The sequence below is a fragment of the Colobus angolensis genome, unplaced genomic scaffold (genome assembly GCF_000951035.1).
Source record: "Colobus angolensis palliatus isolate OR3802 unplaced genomic scaffold, Cang.pa_1.0 Scaffold465, whole genome shotgun sequence".
In the NCBI taxonomy this organism is placed as follows: Eukaryota; Metazoa; Chordata; class Mammalia; order Primates; family Cercopithecidae; genus Colobus; species Colobus angolensis.
This window is the reverse complement of record NW_012118099.1, coordinates 1,444,591-1,465,924: the sequence shown is the minus strand read 5'-3', so window position 1 is coordinate 1,465,924 and position 21,334 is coordinate 1,444,591. Positions and strand designations below refer to the sequence as shown.

Sequence of the window (21,334 nt, the reverse complement as noted above, 5' to 3'; positions counted from 1 at the left end):
GTGCCAGACTTACCTGCCTGATGCTGTGGCCTCATGATGCCTTTCTAGAAAGAGCCTCATGTGGTTGGATTTCTGGCAGGCCTATCATAGCAATCCTATCGATATAATCAGGTATACCCTGACAGTTTTGTGACATGTTATAGCATCATATTATGTTTTCTGCAAGGGTTTATTTTTAAGATTTTTTTATTTACTGAAAAGTAGGAATTGTGTTTTAGTCATCTTGTGTCTTGCACATAGTAGGCACTCAAGTACTTGTCGAACTAGAGGCTGAATAAATGGAATTTTCATCTTATGATAGTTCAATGAAGATGGCATGTTTAATTTTAATAATAGCAAGCAATAAATATTTTCCCATTGATAAGCTGAGATTTGTACGCTATTAGTAGAGTAAATTTGGCAAATGTTATTGTTTCAGCATTCCTGGGTTCTGTTTAACTCAGAGGCTGTCTTTATACAAAGTAGACGTTCAGTATTTTCCCAGTGTTTCTAAACTGGAAGTTGACCCATAGGGAGATCATGGGCTGTTCTCAGGAAGCCACAGAGACTGCAGCCCCTTGGCTCTGGATAGCTGCTTGGGGAAAAGGCAGTAAACTATGGGTGACCCAACATTCACCACCTACTGCCTCCCCTTGGGCACTTCCTCCTTTCAGACTTGATGTGATAGTGGGGGGAGACCAGAAATACCTCAGAATTTGTAAGATGAAATGTGAACTTATTTTTTGTGGACAGTAGATATGAGTCATGGAAAACCCAAGGGACTTCACAGGATTAAAAAAGTTTAAGAGGTCCGGAAGTAACCTCAGACTGATGCTAATTGAATTCCCTTGACAAGGAATCTTAAATGAAGTAGAGCAGTTACTGTTTTGAAATGAGTGCAAGGAAAACAATTTTCCCAGGGTGTTTCTTGGAGACAGAAAGGTCACTCAGATTTTGCAGTCATGTGCAAATCAGAGCTTGGATTAAGTGAGGATTCAATCCAAGGGATTTGGAATTGAAAGACTTGGATTTGTCCTGCTCATTTTATTATTCTTATTAGTTGAAAATAGTGTGATTTCCTTTTACCATCAAAGCTTGAAATATGTCAAGTAAAACATCGAAATGTCTATTATCTTTAGAAGGGGTTCAGGATAAATTGACAGTCTTAACAGTTGGCATTAGGTTTGATTTATGTTTGTTGTATCTCAAGGTGCAGATCTTTACTTTTCTTTATATTTTAAGCATCTCACAGAACAACCTCAGGTTCGTGATTTCCGTCATCCCCGTAGATAGTAGTCTCTTGGGACATTTCCAGTTTAAGCCAATTCCCTGGGGGAAATTCTTAGTAGCCACCTATTGTTCTAAAAAGTGTCCTAGAAAGAATGCAGTTCACTTCTTTTCTGAACTCTAGACTGGTAAGTCTTTTAGACACCTCAACCTTGAAATAACAGACACTTTACTTTCAATATGCCCGATATTGAACTAATTGTATCCTTAGCACTCCTTTCTTTCCTACATTCCTTCCCTCCCTCGACACCTCCGTCTCCTGTGATCTTTGCGTGTAGGCTTCTTTTCCATTGAAGTTCATGGCCCTTTACCCTGCTTGAAGGGGTTGCCCATAAACTTCCTAGGTGCTCCCTCTCATTCATGGAAGATTCTGGGTGGTTCCTGGCTCCCAGTCTCTTTCCCCTAAGTCCACCATTTATCTGAATTGCTTCAGTGTCTATGTAGATGACTGTGACAAACTTCATTGATCGCCCACCCAAAAGCTACCCAGTTGTTCCTTTTTCTTCCCAGACAATAAACTCTGCTTTTGTTCATGTAGAAACATACATGCTCAGCCCCAGGAAGTGAATCATGATTAGTTCAACTGGTGGTTCTCAGTCCTGATTACCTACTAGAATCTTCTTAAGAGTTAAAGGAGAACTAGGAACCACCTGAAAGAGTCTGCCATAATTGGACTGAGATAGGGCATAGATGTTAATGTTTTCTAATTTGTTGGTTACTTTGCTGATAATTCTAATATGCAAGTAGGCGTGACAACCCTGGCTCCAAACCCACCATAGCAACCTCAGTACCCTTTGTGTTTGGTCCAAGGTTATGCATGCAAAACAATTTGAGAATTTCTATCAAGGGTTTCTGGGAAAACCTTTTTTTCATGATAAAGAATTTCATAAGAAAATCTCCTTTGCCTTCTCCATTTCTTCTGTCTCAGTTGCTGTCCTAAGAGGATGCCTGTGGCTGTTGTACCTATCTGGAAACTCTGAAGTGGTAAATTAATCTGATAAAGATGGCAGAATGGGAGAGAGTAAAAATTCAGGGTCTCTGAGGTTATTGTTGAATCTATGAACTAACTGGGACCACCTCCCTCTAGACTTTAGGTTAGATAAGCAGTAGTCTTGTAACAAGGCCAATGTCTGTCAAGTCTTATGTATTTTGCCAAAAGTGCATTCATGATAGATTGCCCCATCCAACCTCCTACATCAAGGGTAAACAAACTCTTTCTGTGTGGGGCCGATGGTAAGTATTGTGGACTTTGTGGGCCATATAGTTTGGTTAGAACTACTCAATGCTGCCATTGTAGTGCAAAAGCAGCCACAGACAATATGTAAACAATTGAATGTGGCTGTTTTCCAGTAAAGTGTTATTTACACAACCAGATTTTACCTGTGGGTTATAGTTTGGTGAACCATGTCCTAGATCATCATTAAGAAGTGGCAAGGTATCAGCTTTTGTAGGTTAACTATATATTTTATTTTTAAATATTTTCCTTTTTTGAGACAGAGTCTTGCTCTGTTGCCCAGGGTGAAGTGCAGTGGCAAGATCTTGGCTCACTGCAGCCTCTGCCTCCCAGGCTCAAGCAATTCTTATGCCTCAGCCTCCCAAGTAGCTGAGACTACAGGTGCATGCCACCATGCCCAGCTAATTTTTTTTTATTTTTTGTAGAGACAGAGTTTGGCCATGTTGACTAGGCTGGTCTCAAACTCTTGATCTTAAGCAATTTGCCTGCCTTGGCCTCCCAAAGTGCTGGGATTGCAGGCATGAACCACCGTGCTTAGCCCTACATCTTTTATATTTTGAAAGTAAGAGATTAACTTTCTCTTGTAGGGCAATGCAGGACATTACTGGACAGTTGAGAATTTAGTAGAGGCGAGGCAAATAGAAGTGTATTACCTAGACTAAAAGGGTAAGACAGAATTATGAGGAGGCAAGAAACTTACACCAGGGTACCCTTAGAGGTTTTAGATGGTCCTTAGTAATTTTAGAGATTTTTATCATAAGCACAGAGCAGTGGGCATTGCCTCCATCGCTGCAAACTTTATGAGATTTCCTGAAGCAACAAAATCTATTTTGACTCAGACCTTCGACGTTTGCTATTTGGAGAGAGAAATATTTACTGACATGTATAAATGAAGGTGGGAGGACAAAAGGGCTAGATGAGATTCTAATTTATCAGGCTGAACGTCTGGGAGTTTCCTGCTGAATGGACAGATTTTTCTTCCTGCAGCAGTCTTATTTAATGGGACATAAAATCTGGTCTTTGACACCAGCTAGCTTTCACCCACCAATTCATGTATATTTTGGCGAGAAGCTAAAAGGTGCTACCTGACTTGCACAAAGAACTTTCACTCGGATCTGATGGAGGCAATCAGTGGAATTTCCCCTCTGAGGTTTCTAGCAGGACAGTGAGACTCATTATGTGTCTTAGGGGAAGAAAAGGAGCCCACTCTTCAGCTCCATAAGGGTCCTACAATTGTCCAAATAAATTGGGTACGATTGCTTTTCTTCCCCATTTCACCTTTACAGCTACCTTTTCCCATTTACATTTGAATTTGTTTGTATAAAAATTATGGAAGCATAGTTGTTACTTTTAGGGAGGGGTAATAGGAGCCTTGGGTAGGAGGTCAGGGAGACATGTAATTTGTTAGTATTCTTGTATAATATTTGAAATTTTCCATTTGCATGTATTACTTTTTTTAAAAAAAAGTTGAAATTTACCTGTATTTAAAAAATTGCTGGATGTGGGCATAACAGGTAGCCTTAGTAGATGAAAGTGGTAAGAGAAGGAGGTACTGTGAAATTCATTTTAGGTCTTTATGTATACCACTATGTATACTTACAAAGTACAACTATGTACACTCATGTAGTGGTATACAGATTGTCCCCAGCAGGGCTCAAAACCTAAAGTTAGCTTTATTTAGTCAATGCTTATGAATATTTGTCAAAGAATGCATATATAGCTGCCTTGCCTATTCACACAAGCTTCAGCTTGAACACTGATAAAACTACATAACACAGGTCTGTGAAGTTTATCCATTGAGAATTAATAGCTCGGTAAATGTTATACTGGTTATGTCCATCCCAGTATTTGTTAGGACCATGGCCGCTGGGCCCTAGATAACCATTTGCAGTATGACAAATGTCTGCCTCCACCTGTCCATAGTCAACTGAGCTAGACTAAGGCAAGTAGCAGTAGGAGCTGATGGTGCAGTTGAGGAGAAGATAAAATTATACATGCAGAAATGTCATGGGAAAGAATAGGAGCTGTGGGGGGTTATGAACAAATAAGGTTATAAAGAAGAAAGAGGCCGGGCACAGTGGCTCACGCCTGTAATCCCAGCACTTTGGGAGGCCAAGGCGGGCGAATCACGAGGTCAGGAGATCGAGACCATCCTGGCTAACATGGTGAAACCCCGTCTCTACTAAAAATACAAAAAATTAGCTGGGCGTGGTGACGGGCGCCTGTAGCCCCAGCTACTTGGGAGACTGAGGCAGGAGACTGGCGTCAACTTGGGAGGCCGAGCTTGCAGTGAGCCGAGATCGCGCCACTGCATTCCAGCCTGGGCAACAGAGCAAGACTCTGTCTCAAAAAAAAAAAAAAAGCAGTAAGTAAGTAGAGGTATTAAGGTAGAAAAATGGTATGAAGTAGATGTTGAGGAAACAGCTACTTATTGTAGGAGAATTGAGAAGCTATACCAACAGAAACAGAAATGTAGAGAGTAATTGATAATATATCCTTTAATAGTATGGCCATTAAAGAGAAGATGTGGAAATTTTGCTGTTGAAGTCCCCAGTGCAACTTTTGTATTTGTGGAGTTTGTTTATTTCTGTTCTTGGATTCCTAGGAAGTCTCTGTTTTTTGTTTCTTTTTATAGTTATCCCTGTTACCTTGACTTAACCTGAGTAAGTCTGTGGTTCTTTTTTATCCAAAAACCTAATTCAGACCAAGTGAAAATTCCTGCTCTAGACCTCAGTCATTTTCTACCAAATAGAAGATCTCTTTAGCTAGGGGGGCTAGGTTGGCATGATTCTTAATGGCTATGTCATGAATCTTAAGTTTCAGGTTAACAGGGAATTTACAAAACTCCAAAGAATGTTTCAAGATCTACAAGTAAAAAAGTGCAAACGTTATGCACATACTGAATATAAAAGAGAGAGGAATGTGTATGTGAGAGGGAGGGGTAGCTGAGTAGAGGAGAAGAGAAAAATTGTGAAATAGATTTCCTCTGTTCATTTCTCTTGCTACCCTCTCCAGGCACACATCTTACATCCCATTTCTACAAGTTTTGGCTTCCCCGACCAATTTTACTTGAATTGCCATTGTTATAACCCATTTTTCTTCTTCCACACTTTATATTATTCTGGGGTTGAGATACCTCAGAGACTTGAAAGATAATACAAATTAATGAAGTAGTAGGGGATAGGCTTTTTTGCTTGTTGAACGTATAGGATATTTCTTAGTTCCAAAAAATGTATGTTCTGTTTAATCAAGGCAGGTTAACTGCAGTAACAAACTACCCTCACATCTGAGTGGCTTAACATAATATATTCCTCATCCATGTAACAAAGCAGAGTAGATTTAGGAGCTGTGCTCCATGCTTGTCATCCAGGGATCCAGCTTACTTCCAGTTTGTAGCTCTGTGACTCCCTGATCCTCTACAGAATCTTTTGCATTTGGGTAGAGGAGAAGTTATGAAGAGGTACATTCATTTTTAATCTTTTCAACCTATGTGATCCTGTCACCTGATCACATTCTGTTGGTCTAGATCCCAAAGGGCTGAGAAACGTAGAACCCCTGAAGAAGAAAAGGATACAGATGCTGGTGAACACCAGAAATCTCTACCATATGTGGTCCTCTGAATTAACAGGGAGGTGGCAGACACTTCTCTTTGCTTACTCAAGAGGAAACAAAAGCTTCTAAAGAGCAAGAGCCCTTCCTCTTCTTTAATGTTGCTGGATCCTAGAACCTGCCTCCCACAACTGAGACTATAAAAATGCCAGACACGTTTCTTTCCTAGCATCCCTTTCAGTTAGAGATAGCCCTAAAACACACTTCCAGTGAGACATAGGGAAAATATGACTGATTTCTTGTCTGATATAATGAAAAAAGTTCAAAAGCAGTGGTATTTTCCTGTTCCTTCCTTCTTTCCTCAGTTTAGCTGCGGTTGAGGGAGTGCAGCTGCCTTGCAATCATGGGGCAAGAGGCTGGAGGATGAAGCCAAAGTGTACAAGAGTGTAGGGTGAAAGAAACAGCCTGGGTCCTCAATAACATTATTGAGCTACTGAACAAATCATAGGCCTGTTCAGCTTTGGGCTTTCCTATTCTGGGAGAAAAATAAAATAAAACAACCCTTTTATGTAGGCTTCTCTCTGGGTATTCCGCTAGTTGCATTCCTAAACATCCTAACTGGTACACTCAGAGCAGGTCCAGTGGAGTGGTGAGGATGGGAAGTGATGGCTATCATTGGAGACTGATTAAACTGAATTCAAAGGAGAGAAACAATGGCCATAAGACGGCTGACTGTGATGGGAGGTAGGGAAAAAGGAGATTCAGCTTAGAACTTTTTTCTATAAGGCAGTGTATGTAGGGATTAAGGGATTCAGAAAACTCTGGATTCAGAAAACTCTGGATTCAGAAAAACAGTGGCTTGGATTCTAATTTTGTCATTTGTTAGTTATGAACAAATTGCTTGCTCTCACTTAGGCTCTTCTTCCTTGTGTGTAAAATGAGGAATAAAGCAGAGCATATCAAAGAATTGTTGCAAGGGTGAAGTAAAGTCACATATGCTAAGCTCTTAGCACAGTGTCTAGCAAGTGTTTAGTACATGTTAGCTATGATTTAGGTCATCACTGATCTTTAGCCTTTTATATCTGCTAATCCATATCTCCCCCTGGATTGCCCCATACATACCTCAAACTCCTAGTGTCTGCCCTTTCCCTCCCTCCAACCATATGCTCTTCATTTCTGCTAATTAGGCCGATGTCTTGGGTGTAACAGAAAGACATGTGGTGTGCTGTATGAAACTAGATTTGGGGCTTGGGCAGATTTGATTCATGGAGCATGCTATGAGCTGTCTGGTTATCCAAGGAGCCCAGTAAACGCTGATCTCATCCTACTGATTGAGTTTGCTGACACTCTCATCATTTCCTTGTACAGTTTTTATGGTTCAGAATGACTGTTGCCAGCATCTAGAAGGAATTACTTTTCCAGGCAGTGCAATCATACTGTTTATCAAAAGAAACATTGGACAATCAGAATGGGCTGCAGAGCTGTGTCCTGAGCTATCTGGCCAACTCCCGGCAAGAAGCTTCTTTGTCCTTTAAAGACTGAACTTTATCCTCAAGCAGTAACAGAACTGGAATGAAAGGAGTTTGGAATTATTCAGCTTTGGTATGTGAAGAATAACTTACTGTGTATGCATATGAGGGGACATTTTTAAAGGAAGGAAACAATTATAGGATGTTTGTCTCTGCCTCACTGACCTCTCCATTTGAACCTTGTTCATTTTGCTTGAAGGATGTTTTGACTCTGTTTACAAATACAAATATTTTATGTGATTCATTCATTTATTCAGCATTTGCTTGATTGCCTTCTCTGGCCTCAGCACCATTGAAGGTACTGGGATGCAGTGCCACATGAGTCAGAGGAGGTTCCTGCTTCCAAGGAGGCTGAGTCTCAGCTTTTGGGGTACATGGTGTAACGGACCTGGGTTGAAGGGATTGAATATGGCAAAGAGGAATGTTCCAGGAAACAAATGTCAAAATTGTTCCAAGGGGAGTGTTGACTGTAGAACCTATACCCCTTAAAATATCAGAGATGCCATAGAACAAATATTAGTTTTTCTATCATGCTTCTACCTATAGTTTTTCCTATAGCCTTGAAATATGCAGAGCTCCTATTTAAGTCAAAAGCTATTGCATAATCTCTTTTGAATGAAGGCAGTAATTACTCCTTATAATACGGTTTATTATAAGAAACTGGTAAAATCTTAGATCTCAAAACATAATATACACAATAAAATCCTGATATAACATAATTAATCTATACTTTGGGAGTTAGCTCAGTTTCCTTCAATTATCATTATAAAAAGATTTCACTCTAACTAGAAGAAAGAGCAGATTAATTTGTAAAAGAATTATATATGCTGGTTTAGTTAAACAAAGAAAAACAAGCAGTAGGAAGAAATGTGGATATAGTGAGACATTGACAAAGAATACAAAGCATCAGCGAGTCCTTAAGATAAATCTACTTCAGCATTTTGTTATAATAATTGCAGGTGAAATTAACTATTTTGGGGGAAGAATAAAAGGAATGAATCAATTCTATTTCAGGTTGGCACTTTGATGTGAGATTTTTAAGCATTTGTAATTTCAAGTTGAGTAGGTTAAGAAATGGAAAATATGGCATTTGAAAATTTTAATGAGTATCTATGTTTATGGATACTGTTTTTCTATGTAATATGGATGCATTTTTAGTATAACCATTTTCTTTCTCAAACACCTTTTTTAGAACCACACCCCTTTCCAAAGTACCTTATATCCCTTGAGTTAATCTCTGGGCTTCTCAAAAGAGTCTTCATGTAAATAAACTGATCATATACCCTGGCCAAGTCAGTATCCTTCTCATTTTAGAAATGAGAACAATGCCCATTCTCCTCCTCTCTGAATTGCTAGAGCTGTGAGTTGCGGCACTCAGGGAGGTTAGTGCTCACGTTTTCTACCATGTGTCTTGTCTACAGAGCCAAAGAGAAGATGAAACACGAACCCAGAGGAGCAGGATGACAGACAGTGAGAGTCCCTGGTTCCAAATGTTTCCAGGTTCACTGCCAGATTTCTGTTCCGAATTGTGTAAGACAAACTGCTATCCTGATTTGCTCGTTTTTGTTAAGCTAGTTCAAGTTGGGTTTCCATCACATGCAACCAAGTGATTCCTGACTGGTGCAATCATGCCCACCACTGCCCTGTAAAAGCCCTTCCATTAATTCAGGCTTTTCAGCTTATTTCCTGAACCCCATTTGTGTGCCTTCCTCTGCATCTCTGCATTGTAACTGCCATCACTCCATCCCCTGTGGAAGTGCAATCCTTATTTAGCATCCATCCCAAGTCCCTCTACCATTGTACACCTCTCCCCAACCACCTGAGCCCTCAGCATTCCCTCCAACCTTGGAACTCATGTGGTCTTTGTTCTCAGTATGTGATCACTGGCTCTTGCCTTTTCTTCAAACTTCTTGAGTACTGAGACACTATGTCTTACCTTTCTGTCTCTCCAGTGCCTTAAACATTGTAGCTACTCAGTTTTGATAAATATGATGTTGCCAACTATCATTTTGTAGGTATGTAAGAATCTTGAAAGTACAATGGAAAATGAACTTAAATATAATAATTCATTTTAGCTGAGTAATAATTTTAGGATTAGGTTAAATCGAACAGCAGTAGTTCTTATAGTGATTAGCTTCATAGGAAGATGCTACTGTATTGTATATGTACACCCTGTTTTTCAAGGAGGATGTATATTGGAACATAGGATTGCTAACTTAATTAATGTCATACAAGGTTGTTAGAGCACAGCTGTCAAGACCAAGGATTCCTGGTATTTTATGTTGATGTTGAATACTTTTTCGATTTTCTTCAAGTGACTTGAAATTATGTCATGCTCCTGGCCCAGTCGTCTTCTAGGCAGGTCAATTGTCCCATGCTACAGATATGTTTATGATGCCATTCTAATGTCACTGTGCTTCCACCAGTCCCTGAAAGAAATCGTCTTTTGAGCTTCACCCGTTTCCACATCTATTTCTTTGAGGGTAACTCCAGCTGCCTTACAACTTAAATAAATAATACACCATGATGTTTTCCTTGCTTTCTTGGATGCAAGCCCACCTCTACTACTTCCAAACATTTTGTTGGCTGTTAGCTGTTAAAGTGCCTGACCAGACCCAAAATAATTGGCAGAAACAAAGAGGAACATGGACACCATACAGAACACACTCACTGTAGAAAGGCAAAACACAGTCACTGCAGGAAGGCAAAACAAGAGGGAACTCAGCAGTGAGCGTTTTTTAGCCTGTGTATAAACTCTTGCAGTTGAGTGCTTATCGTAGTAGTCAGAGCACAGAGAAAATGTTTAGTATTGGAGAAATGAAATAGAGTGTATACGTATATTGATATATGTGTACATATTTTGGGGAAATATTTCCAAAACAAAATGCTTTACAACAAATTAGGGATAGATAAAACAGCATTAAACCAGGTAACTTGGACAGAAAAAGAAGTTAACTGTAAATATATATTCAGTGTTTCCAAATATGCCTTCTTTGCTGAACACAAATGGACTCAAAACGTAGTACTTTGATTTAGGCTTGTGAACAGAAATTGAAGGAGAGAGATCCTTAAATGTAAAAAACTAGATCACAAAAATAACAGACCATAAGTCAGAATTCCAAGGTAGTTATAAACTTGTGCTGGAATGATGATTATTCTAGTTAGCAAAAGCAGCAAGGTAGAGAGAGACTCTATGATAAGCAGAATACAGGAACACAGACATTTCAGAAAAGTTTGGGTCACAGGGCTTGGCAGGCTGGTAAGGGTCACCAGACTAAATGTCATTTTCTCAGGATGCAAGACTTTTGGCTGGAAAGTAAACTCTGTTCTGGTGAAAGTTCTGACAGGCCTCCATTCTGGTCAAATGACTGGCATCTGTATTATTTAAAAATAGTTTTGTATGGATCAGGAAATGTGGAAGAAATACTTTTTCCTCAAAAAAGTGAATACCTGCAAGTGTTGTGTGTGGATAAAAGATAGTTCGGCATCACAGATCCGCTGGGTTTCATCTTAATCAGAAAAATAAATGACAACCTTTTTTTTTTTTTTTTTTTTAAGGAGGCAGCAAATTTGCCATGCAGGGAAAATTATAAATTAAGATTTCAGCTTCCGGCACTGCAAGATCAGAAGAAATGCCGAGGGCTATATTTTTGAGAAATGAGTACAGTAAAATACAGAGGAAAGAAGTCCCTCTTCCTATTGTGCTCCTAAGATGACAGTATAAATTGTCACATCCACTTATTCCCAGGAACTGCATCACTTTTCTTTCCAGCAGGGCCAGTTTCATGGGTGCACAGCCTGGTGCAGCTACACACAACCCTTCTCTCAGAAGGGGCCCCACACTTGGTTTAGCGCTCTCCTGTTGCTCTCTCGAATTCTTCATAATTTTAGTTTTGTGCTTATGGAATAAGGAACATCTGCATGAGCAGAGGAGCCCTTGCAGGTGTGGCCCCCTTGGGTTCAAGCTGGCAGGTACCCTAGCAGCAGGCAGTGGTACACAATGAGCATCTGACCTGGCAAGCACATGCCTTAGGCAGTCTGGGATCCTTTGGCTCCTCTAGTGGGGTGGGCTGCAGCTGGGGGTCAAGACTTGGGTCTAGATTGGTGGTGATGATAGCAGTAGCCCTGTCCCTGAAAAAGAGGTGGGTATGGCATGGGGGCAGCACTGGGACCCAGACTGTGACCCTAGTTTGCAGTCCATCTTGGGAGCCCATCCCTTTGACTTGTGCACAAATATTAATTCTCTGCATTGAGCTTTCTGATATAGGAACCGCTGCCACTAAGGCAGTAAATGTTGTCAGTAAATAATCAAAAAATAAAATCATATGAATGGACATTGCAATTAAAGCAGATCAGGGAACCATTATGATTCTTCAAAGAGTTTAGAATCTTTGGGTTTGAAAACCACTGCAGTACTGAAAAACAAATATCCACAGACTTAGAAATATGATAGTTTTAATTTCAATTTTTAACTTTTTGAGGGCCTGTGTACTGTTTTTCGTAGTGGCTGTACCAGCCACATTCAACACATTCTCATCTGTACTTGTTAATTTTTTCCTCTTCTATTCAAACCATTCTAACAGGTGTGAGGTCATATCTCATTGTAGTTTTAATTTGCTATTCCCTGATGATCAGTGATGCTGATCATTTTTTATATGCCTGCTGGCTATTTGTGTGTCCTCTTTTGAGAAGTGTCTATTCAGGTCCTTTGCTCATTTTTAAATAGCATTATTTGTTTTCTTGCTATTTGAGTTTTTTATACTCAATTTGAGTTTTTATTTTTGATATTTAACCCCTTATCAGATGTATGGTTTGCAAATGTTTTCTCCCATTCCATAGGCTGTCTCTTTATTCTGTTGATTTTTTCCTTTTTTGTGCAGAAGTTTTTATTTTGATATACTCCTGTTTGTCTATTTTGCTTTGGTTGCCTGTGCTTTTGGGGTCACATTAAAAAAATCATTGTCCAGTCCAATGTCAAGGAGCTTTTCCTTGATATCATTTTCTTCCAGTAGTTTTACAGTTTTAGGTCTTAAATGTCTTTAATCCATTTGAGTTGACTTTTGTCTATAATATGAAATAAGGGTCTAATTTCATTCTTCTACAGGTGGATATCCAGTTTTCCCAACACTGTTTATTGAAGAGGCTGTTCTTTCCCCATTGTGCATTCTTGAAATGTGTGTCAAAAACAATTGACCATAAATGCATAGACTTATTTCTGGGTTCTCTATTCTATTCCATTGGTCTATGTGTCTGTTTTTATGCCAGAACCATGCTGAATTTGTTTACTGTAGCTTTGTGGTATATTTGAAGTCAGGTAGTGTGATGCCTCCAGCTTCGTAGTGTTTTTTTTGTTTGGTTGTTTTTTGTTGTTTTTTGCTACAGATTGATGGCCTACTCAAGGTCTTCTGTGGTTTCACACAAATTTTAGAATTGTTTTCTGTATTTCTGTGAAAAAATGTAATTGAAACTTTGATAGGCATTACATTGAATCTGTAGGTCACTTTCGGGAATATGGATGGGGAGACATCTTTACCTTAATCAGTCATTAATGTAAAGAAGTAGATCATCAACAAATTTTATTAGGTCTGATGAGAAAAATACTACAGTGTACATCTCTCCTCATGACAATTTTGAATCCTTTGGAGATTGTTTCTCAAAGCATAATCTATTGACTGCCTGTGTAAATAAGTAAATAATATATACCCGGACTGGGGGAAGGGAAACTTGTTAAAAATGGTTTCCCCCTCTCATGGCAGCATCACATCAGAACACCTAAGGATGCTGCCTTGGAGTTCATATTTCCAACAAGCTCCCTAGGTAATTCTGATGAACACTAAATTTGGAAACTACTGTCTCAAGAGAAAGGAAAGACAGAAAAATGAAGTTAGGAGAGCTCTGGTCAGCAAGACTTTTTTTCTTTTTCTGAGGGGGGGGGGATGCAGTCTTGCTTTGTCAACCAGGCTGGAGTGCAGTGGCATGATTTAGACTCACGGCAACCTCTGCCTCCTGGGTTCAAGCGATTCTCCTGCCTCAGCCACCAGAGTTGCTAGGATTACAGATGCATGCCACCATGCCCAGCTACTTTTTGTATTTTTAGTAGAGATGGGGTTTTGCCATGTGGTCCAGGCTGGTCTAAAACTCCTGACCTCAGGTGATTCACTTGCCTCAGCCTCCCAAAGTGCTGGGATTACAGGCAGGAGCCACCACGCCTGACCCAGTAAGACTTTTTGCCATATCTAGTGCTTCAAGGAAATATATGATGAGGTAGTGGGGAATGGGAAATATCCACATTAGAGGCCTGGAAGTCCTTAGGAGCCTGAGACAGTGAATGTGTCCATAAATCACTGATACAAAGCCAGCACAGGTAAATCCTGTAGGAATGTTGACCAAATGCCTGTAATGCTGTGGAAGAGCAAAAACACTCAAGACCAATGCCATCATTTTGACAGCGATGTGAGAAGAGATCCACGTATATAGGCAGATATGTTTATTTTACTAGTTGTCTGAGACACAAAATAATTTCAAAAGTTAGAACCACAAATTGTAGTTCTCAGTACCAGATTTACTGTACAATTGATTGTTAGGCTTTTTCTTAATTATAGTCGAAAAATTACTCCTGGAAAATGCCTAGCAAATCTATGTTGTACACAACTTAGAAAAGAGATCTTACAGAGTATTTAGGAAGAGGAAACGTTTTTAAGTTTTTACAAAGCATAAAATGGAAAGAAAATTTCCCCTATAATTATATTATTAGATTTTGTACCAAATGAGTGTGGAAGTACAGTTCAACATGTATAATAGAACTGTTCAGAGACAGCAGGAGTTTTGCTCCATAATTCTTGAGAATGGAGCAGCTTTCCTTCACTACTCCCCACCCTTCTCAATCCACTAGTACCACAGTTTTACCCAGTGACCCTCAGCTTTCTGGGATACTCAACTTGTAGAATCTCAAAGCTTAAAATACCAAGTTATTTATTCTAATCTCCTCTCTAGGACATAAATCCAACCTACAGTTTATGTAAAACTGCTCCATTCTGGTAATGGAGACCTTATTCTCTCCATGGTAGTTCTCATTGCTAGAGAGAAAACCCAAATTTATTTCCTCTTTTATTTTACCCATTGTACATTGAACTTTTGAGGGCTACTTCAACATGACACCTTTTAAAAATATTTAAAGAGAACAATCAATCTACCTTCTTTCCTCAGGCTAACCATCACCAATTCCTTTCTCACTTAGGTTATAGAAGACAGGGGAACATTTATCTTCTGTATTATGGCTACTGTATGTCTATTAATACAACCCAAGATTATATTAACTTCTTTTCTGGTAAGAGTCACACTCGGGTTAAGCTTGCAAGTGTATGAAATCTTTATGCCTTTCCCACAAATGGTTCTGTGATGTCATTGTCTCCCTGCCTTTGTTGGGTTTTATCTGCTTTTGTTCAGTGTCCTGGTCATGTAGCTTTTTGTTTCTGCCATTCAATGTATTTGCTTTCTCTCTCAGCATCATGAAATCTGTAAATGTGATGAACACAAGTTCAATATTTTTAACCATGACATTGAGCAGGCAACATTCTGTGTTCCACCATTAGAAGCATCTCTTTAGGCTGACAATCTTCCATTAATCAGTATTTGATCATCATCTAGTTATAGATCCTCCTAAATGTCCTGATATCTGGTTCATATTTCTCTAACTTGACCATAAAGATTTTCAAATTCCTTTATACTCTCTGAATGCATTGTATCTGTAACATTTTCCTAAGTCAGTTCTTCAGCTCTACCTAAAAAGAAACAAAGTTTGACCTATTTTACATCAAAATCTTTACTTATCCTCCCGGGTGAGGCAGTGGGTTGAGTGATGAAGAGCAGGTTGTGAAGGGCCTTGAAAACCATGCTGAGGGGTTATGACTTTGTTTTGTAGACAATAGGGGGACTTCTGCAGCTGAACAGAGAAGCAATATAATTGCATCCAAGTGTGATATGTAGTACTGCCCAGATGCTGAAAGAAGCTGGAATCCTGAAGTTCTGAGAAACTGAAGCTGGAAGTAGTGGGGCTAGGGTGTGCATCACACATAACACATTAAGGAGGGAATTCTGCAGCAAAGGTCATCAGTTTTTGGCCAGAGGACATTTTCCTAACTGAAATAATGGTGTTGAGACATTCCTGAAGCTCTTTCAAAATCGGATTGGCGACATGACTTCCTCCTTATGCAGAGCCAAAAATCTTACCCTTTGCAACTGCCTCCTATTTGTCCTGGTTCTCCCCTAGTAAGCAACTTTGAAAGCTTATCTAATCATCTTTCTGTATAACAACTTCTTAAATATTTTAAAACAGTGCTCATTTTTCTTTTATTCAAACTAAACATGTCCAATTTCTGTACTAGAAATGTTATTGACATAGCATTATCTGAAATAGGGGAGTAATTTTCTTATGCAATAGGTTTCACTGGAAAATGTAAATCCAATTTTCATAACTTATCTTTTCTTGTACCAGTAGGGTTTAATATGTAAAGAACGTTTTTTAAACCTGAAGTACCTGTTTTTAAGATTTAAAAAACCAGATTTTTAAAAAGGCATGAATGATATCTCCCTAATTTACTTGGTTTCTAAAGCAAGATTTTCATGAAAAAAATCTACACTAATTAGACCTTTTAGAAAATAAGAAAGTGTAATTAATTGAGATGTTTTGCTTGAAAAGCCTGTTTGTCTTTAATGTTGAAAATAGCTTACTGACATAGGAAATGAAAAGAAGCCTAGTTAAATTCCTTTCACTTATTAAATTTGTATTAGAGTGGTACAAAAGTAATTGCACCAACCTAACAGGAGTTTCTGCTGTTGTTCTGCTCATCCATGGTAGAAGCAATTTAAAAACTTTTTTACTTTTCATGAATTATTCTTTACCAAACAGCAAGAAACAACCAGGAGGCAGGTTGAACCAGGTGAAGGGAAAGAGGGAAGATCTTTTTCTTTTTTTTTTTTTTAATTGAAAAGTAAATTTTGATGTCGAAAATTCAAACTTGGGGAAGAAGGAAAAGATCACACACTTTGAAGGTTGCACAGTGGCCGGGCAGAGGCGCTCCTCACATCCCAGACGGGGCAGGGGCTGGGCAGAGGCACTCCTCACAGAGCTGCAGGAAGATCTTCTAATGCCTTGGCTGAAGCAAAAAAGCTATGGTGATTGAAGGTAAAATCATCAAAGTGAAAAATTGATCTTGGACTAGCTTGGTGTCAGGATGAAGACTTTAGCTTAGCCATGGTAGACAAAATGGAAGCCACTGCAATTCTTTAGGTGAGAGGGAATGAATTACAATATCTGAAAAAAATTAATCAGGCAGCTGTGTGCTATGAATTAAAGTGAGCCAGGAGATCAGTTGGAAGCTTGCAATAAACTAGAAATGAGTTTTTGCATTTTGATTATGGCGAAGGCAATGACAAAGAAAAAATATAAAGAAAGAATTTGTTGGACAAAGGAGAGAGAAGTTATTGTATGTATGTTAATGGTGCATGATGGGCTCGTGCACTGAAGTTGTTGAGCTCCATCCACTAGGTCAGGGTTTCTCAATCTAGCACTGTTGGCATTTTGGGCTGGATAAGTATTTATTGTAGGGGGCTGTCCGATGCATTGTAGGGTATTTAGTAGCAGCCTTGATCTCTGCCCAATAGATGACAAAAGTACATCAAATTGGCATTTTGTTTGACAATAGTACAAATAAAAATGTCTTTAGACATGGCCAGATGTCTCTTGGGGGTAAAATTTCTCTTTGTTGAGAAGCACTGGCCTAGACCCTTCCTTGGGCACAGCCATCCTTCCATGCCCAACCCCTGGAGAAGCTGTGCTGGTATTCAGCATTTTCTGTTCATTGAACTACCACAGCTGACTTACGACCTTGGTTCCCTTACATAGTAGACAAAAAACAGATTGGAAAAATGGAGAAAGAGGACAGCAAGCTTTTTAAAGTTTTATTAGTTTTATTACTTGTTTAAAATAATGTTAAATAAATGCTTAAGTATCTAAAGTATAAGGAATTTCTTGCCATCATTTTTTGTTTGATAATACCTTCCTTTAAAACCCATGTTTTCTGCTTTAATTCTCCTTTTTTGCTCTTTCTCTCATTCTTGAATCCTGCCTTTTTACTCTGCTTTGATGTTTTTCCTGTCTTATCAAATCTATATATTTGTTACTGCAAATCATTTTTAGATTAGAAGCAGGAGAGGTAGTAATAAATAGCAGCAAGAGGTCTTATTAGCTCTATATCACTTCTCCTTCTGTTAGTAGTTTATCTTCTCAGTTCTACATTTTAAATATCCCAATACCAATAATTTCAAGTATTTATAACCTAATTTTAAAAACAAAGCATAGATTAAAAGCAGATTGATTATAATGAAGTGTTGAGTTGGAGCCATTATCTTTTATACCTTTTAATTTCATTTTAATCAATAGATATTCTCCAGGGAACTATAACTTTCTGGTCTTTCACCATCTGTGTTAATCTCTTGATAATGGCTAATTTCTTAAAGACAAATTCCTGCTGAAATGAAATTAAGATTAATTCCATGTTCTTCCCTACTCAGCTTTTAATGATCTTCTTTTCTCTTTGATAAGCTTTTCCTGAGAGATCTGAATCTTTACTATTTCTTGCCCTATTCAGGGACACAAAGTTCGGCTAGATTATAATGTAACTTGCCCTGATACAGCATTTCTGGGTGTGACCACTGACCATCATCTGTGGATCTTAGAGGGAGGCCATTCACATCACAGTTGCAGCCTGTTAACCTGGGGGCTTCGACCTGTGCTATCATTTCCTCAACTGTACATCTTCCTCATTTACTGAACTTTGATTTTTTTAAAGAATGACTGGTGCCACTTAGGAGACATATCAAGCACTTGCAATATTTGAGCTTTATTTGAATCCCAATGCAAACAAAATATTTAAATACACTCACATTTATGAGATATTAGAGAAATGTGAACATTGACAGTATATTTGTTGATATTAGAAAACTGTTATTTTTAAAAGATATCTTGACTGTATTGTGGTTTGGTTTTAAAAAGAGTCCTTTTAAGATATATAGTGATATGTTGACAGATGAAATGACATTATAGCTGGATATGTTTCAAATGAATCTAGGGGAAGATAAGGGAGATGGGTAGGATATAGACAAAGGGAGATGGGCCATGAGTTAATTGTGGAGCTGGGCGATGGTGAGCTTATGGGATGGGGTTTATTATTTTATTTCTTATGCTGTTCTCTCTAGTGTGAATATGTTAGAAATTTCATTTTCCATAATAAAAATACACACCATATTTAATGACAGCAAAAGTTAAGAGAAATGGGTAAAAGATACAACCTCTTGCCAATAATTTAGGTGCTCAGGGAAGGGGCCTCTCTTCAGGCTTTGAGGATGTGTATTAAATATTTTAATTGGCTTAGATGAATTTTATTTCCCTTTCCAGTGATTCCTTTAGGTAGGGTATGTGATGTAATTCTTGCCTACGAGGTGTGAGAATGTTTGCTGGGGGCTTCAGGGAAAGGTTTTCTTATACCAAAAAAGAAACATCAGAGGAGATGGCCTCTTCTCTCTCTGGGTGTGGTCATGATTGTACATAATATCTGGAGCTGTTGCAGCTATCTCGTGATTATGAGGGGCCTGGCCTGAGAGCAAAATGAGAGAGACCCTGAGGATGGCAGAGTGGAAGCTGGAAATTACCAGGATCGCTGATGACACTATTGAGCCACTGAAATGAACAATGTTAGATTTTCCTTCAGTCTAGACTTCTTATTACATAGAAATAGTAAATGTTCTTATTGTTTAAGTAATTTTAAGTTAGAATTTCAGGGTTTCTTTTTGTTTTGATTTTTGCTGCCGAAGGCATGCTAAGTAGACTATGTGCACCTTCCACAACCTAGAAATTGTAATCTCTACAGGTATATACTCTAAAGAAGCTCTTGTACATGTAAGCTGGAAGGCATGTTTAAGAATGTTCATAATATTTTTTATAATAGAGCCAAACTGGACACAGCCAGTTGTCTATCAACAGTAGAATAGGCTGGGCATGGTAGCTCACTCCTGTAATCCCAGGACTTTGGGAGGCTGAAGTAGGTGGATCACTTGAGGTCAGGAGTTCCAGATGAGCCTGGCCAACATGGGCAAACCCCACCTCTACTAAATATACAAAAATTTGTAGCCAGGCATGCTGGCACGTACCTGTAGTCCTGGCTTCTCAGGTGGCTAAGGCAGGAGGATTGCTTGAACACAGGAGGCGAGGTTGCATTGAGCCCAGATGGTGCCACTGAACTCCAGCCTGGGTGACAAAGTGAGACTCTGTCTCAAAGAAAACCCCCCTGAAACAGTGGAATAAATGACTAAAATATGGTATATTTTCATATATGAAACGTGGAATATTATACAGCAATGACATGAAGAAATTATAGCTTTACACATCAACTTTGTTAAATCGCAAAATAAATGTTAAATGAAAGATGTCAGATAAAAAGTTTGCATATGATTATGTGATTCTATTTAATAAGCAAAAATTAAAAAATACATTATTGGGGAATAAGTAGTAAAACTGTAAAGCCAAGGAACAGCTATTACATAAATAAGAGAATGATTTCCCCTGGAGGGAAGAAGGAGGTACAATAAGGACGGGCATGTGAAGGTTTCCCTGGGACTAACAATATTCTCATTCTTTATTTGGATGGCGATTTCACAAGTGCTTGCATTATTATTATTATTAACTTTTAAAATCTGTATCTGTTTAATTGCTCTTCTATGTGCACATTGGTATTACTTCAATATAATTTTTTTAAAAAGTCCTTACCAACATAGGCAGAGTTGAGTGGTAGAAAAAGAACTGGATATGAAGTTAGAAAAAAATTAAAACCAAGATTGCCACTCACATTTTTCTTGTTTTGACCATGGCACTACCAAAGGCTCAGTTTCTGTTCCTGTAAAATGAAGAATTGAACCAACTGAGTCCCTTCTTGCTGTAAGTTTCTATTTTTTAGTCAGTTATCACTTCATTCTGTCTTTTCTTCTCTTTTTCAAGTTCACAAGCTACTGGTCTTGAGTACAAACTGTGTGAAATTTGTGAAATTGATCACAGAAACTTCTGCAGTAAATACAACCATGAAAACAGCATGGCTAGTAGAAAGCCCTGAAATATATCGCTGGGCAGGGTTTTAGGGAGAAGTTTAGTCTCATTTAATTGACTGTCTCAATTCTCAAATTGCTGTATTTCCTCTCATTCTGAACTTAGTTTAAATGGCCTGTTAAAAAATCTCGTTTGTGCTCTTGGTGGAATTAGATTTTGGTCTAAGGCCTGTAGTTTATGGTCAAGAGAGTTTCTCTGAGATGCTTGATGCAGGAGTTTTTCTTGACCCCATAGTTGGACTTGCGATGGGGATGCCCCCATTTACTTGGCCCACCACGCTCAACCTCTTATGTGAGGGAGTGTGTGAGCAAGTGAATGTGGGATCTGGCTGGCTGCTTTGGGTGCCAGCAGGAGCAGGCTCTGTGCAGGCCACATGGCGTTGCTCAGGTGGGGGTGCCTGTGACCCTGGAAGCCCCAGAGGGTTTCTCTCTCTTAGCTCTGCTGTCTGTGGACAGCCATGTACTATCAGCTCAGTAGGCCCCTTGCCTCATTGCATGGGGTAGCTGCCCTCCACCAGCAAGGGCAAATGGCCAGTGTGACAGCCTTTTTTGGGTACCCACACATGTTGAGTCCCAAGCTCTTGTCTGCCATCCAAGAATG

General features: G+C 39.0%; 1 long non-coding RNA gene across 1 annotated transcript in view; it reads right to left on the bottom strand.

The window, feature by feature from the left end:
• The window catches only part of LOC105523465, a 97,267-nt gene that overhangs the window by 25,162 nt on the left and 50,771 nt on the right, over nucleotides 1–21,334 (bottom strand). The window contains exon 3 of the long non-coding RNA XR_001003611.1: nucleotides 9,875–10,007. This is a non-coding gene — a long non-coding RNA (uncharacterized LOC105523465). The remainder of the gene's footprint in view (nucleotides 1–9,874; nucleotides 10,008–21,334) is intronic.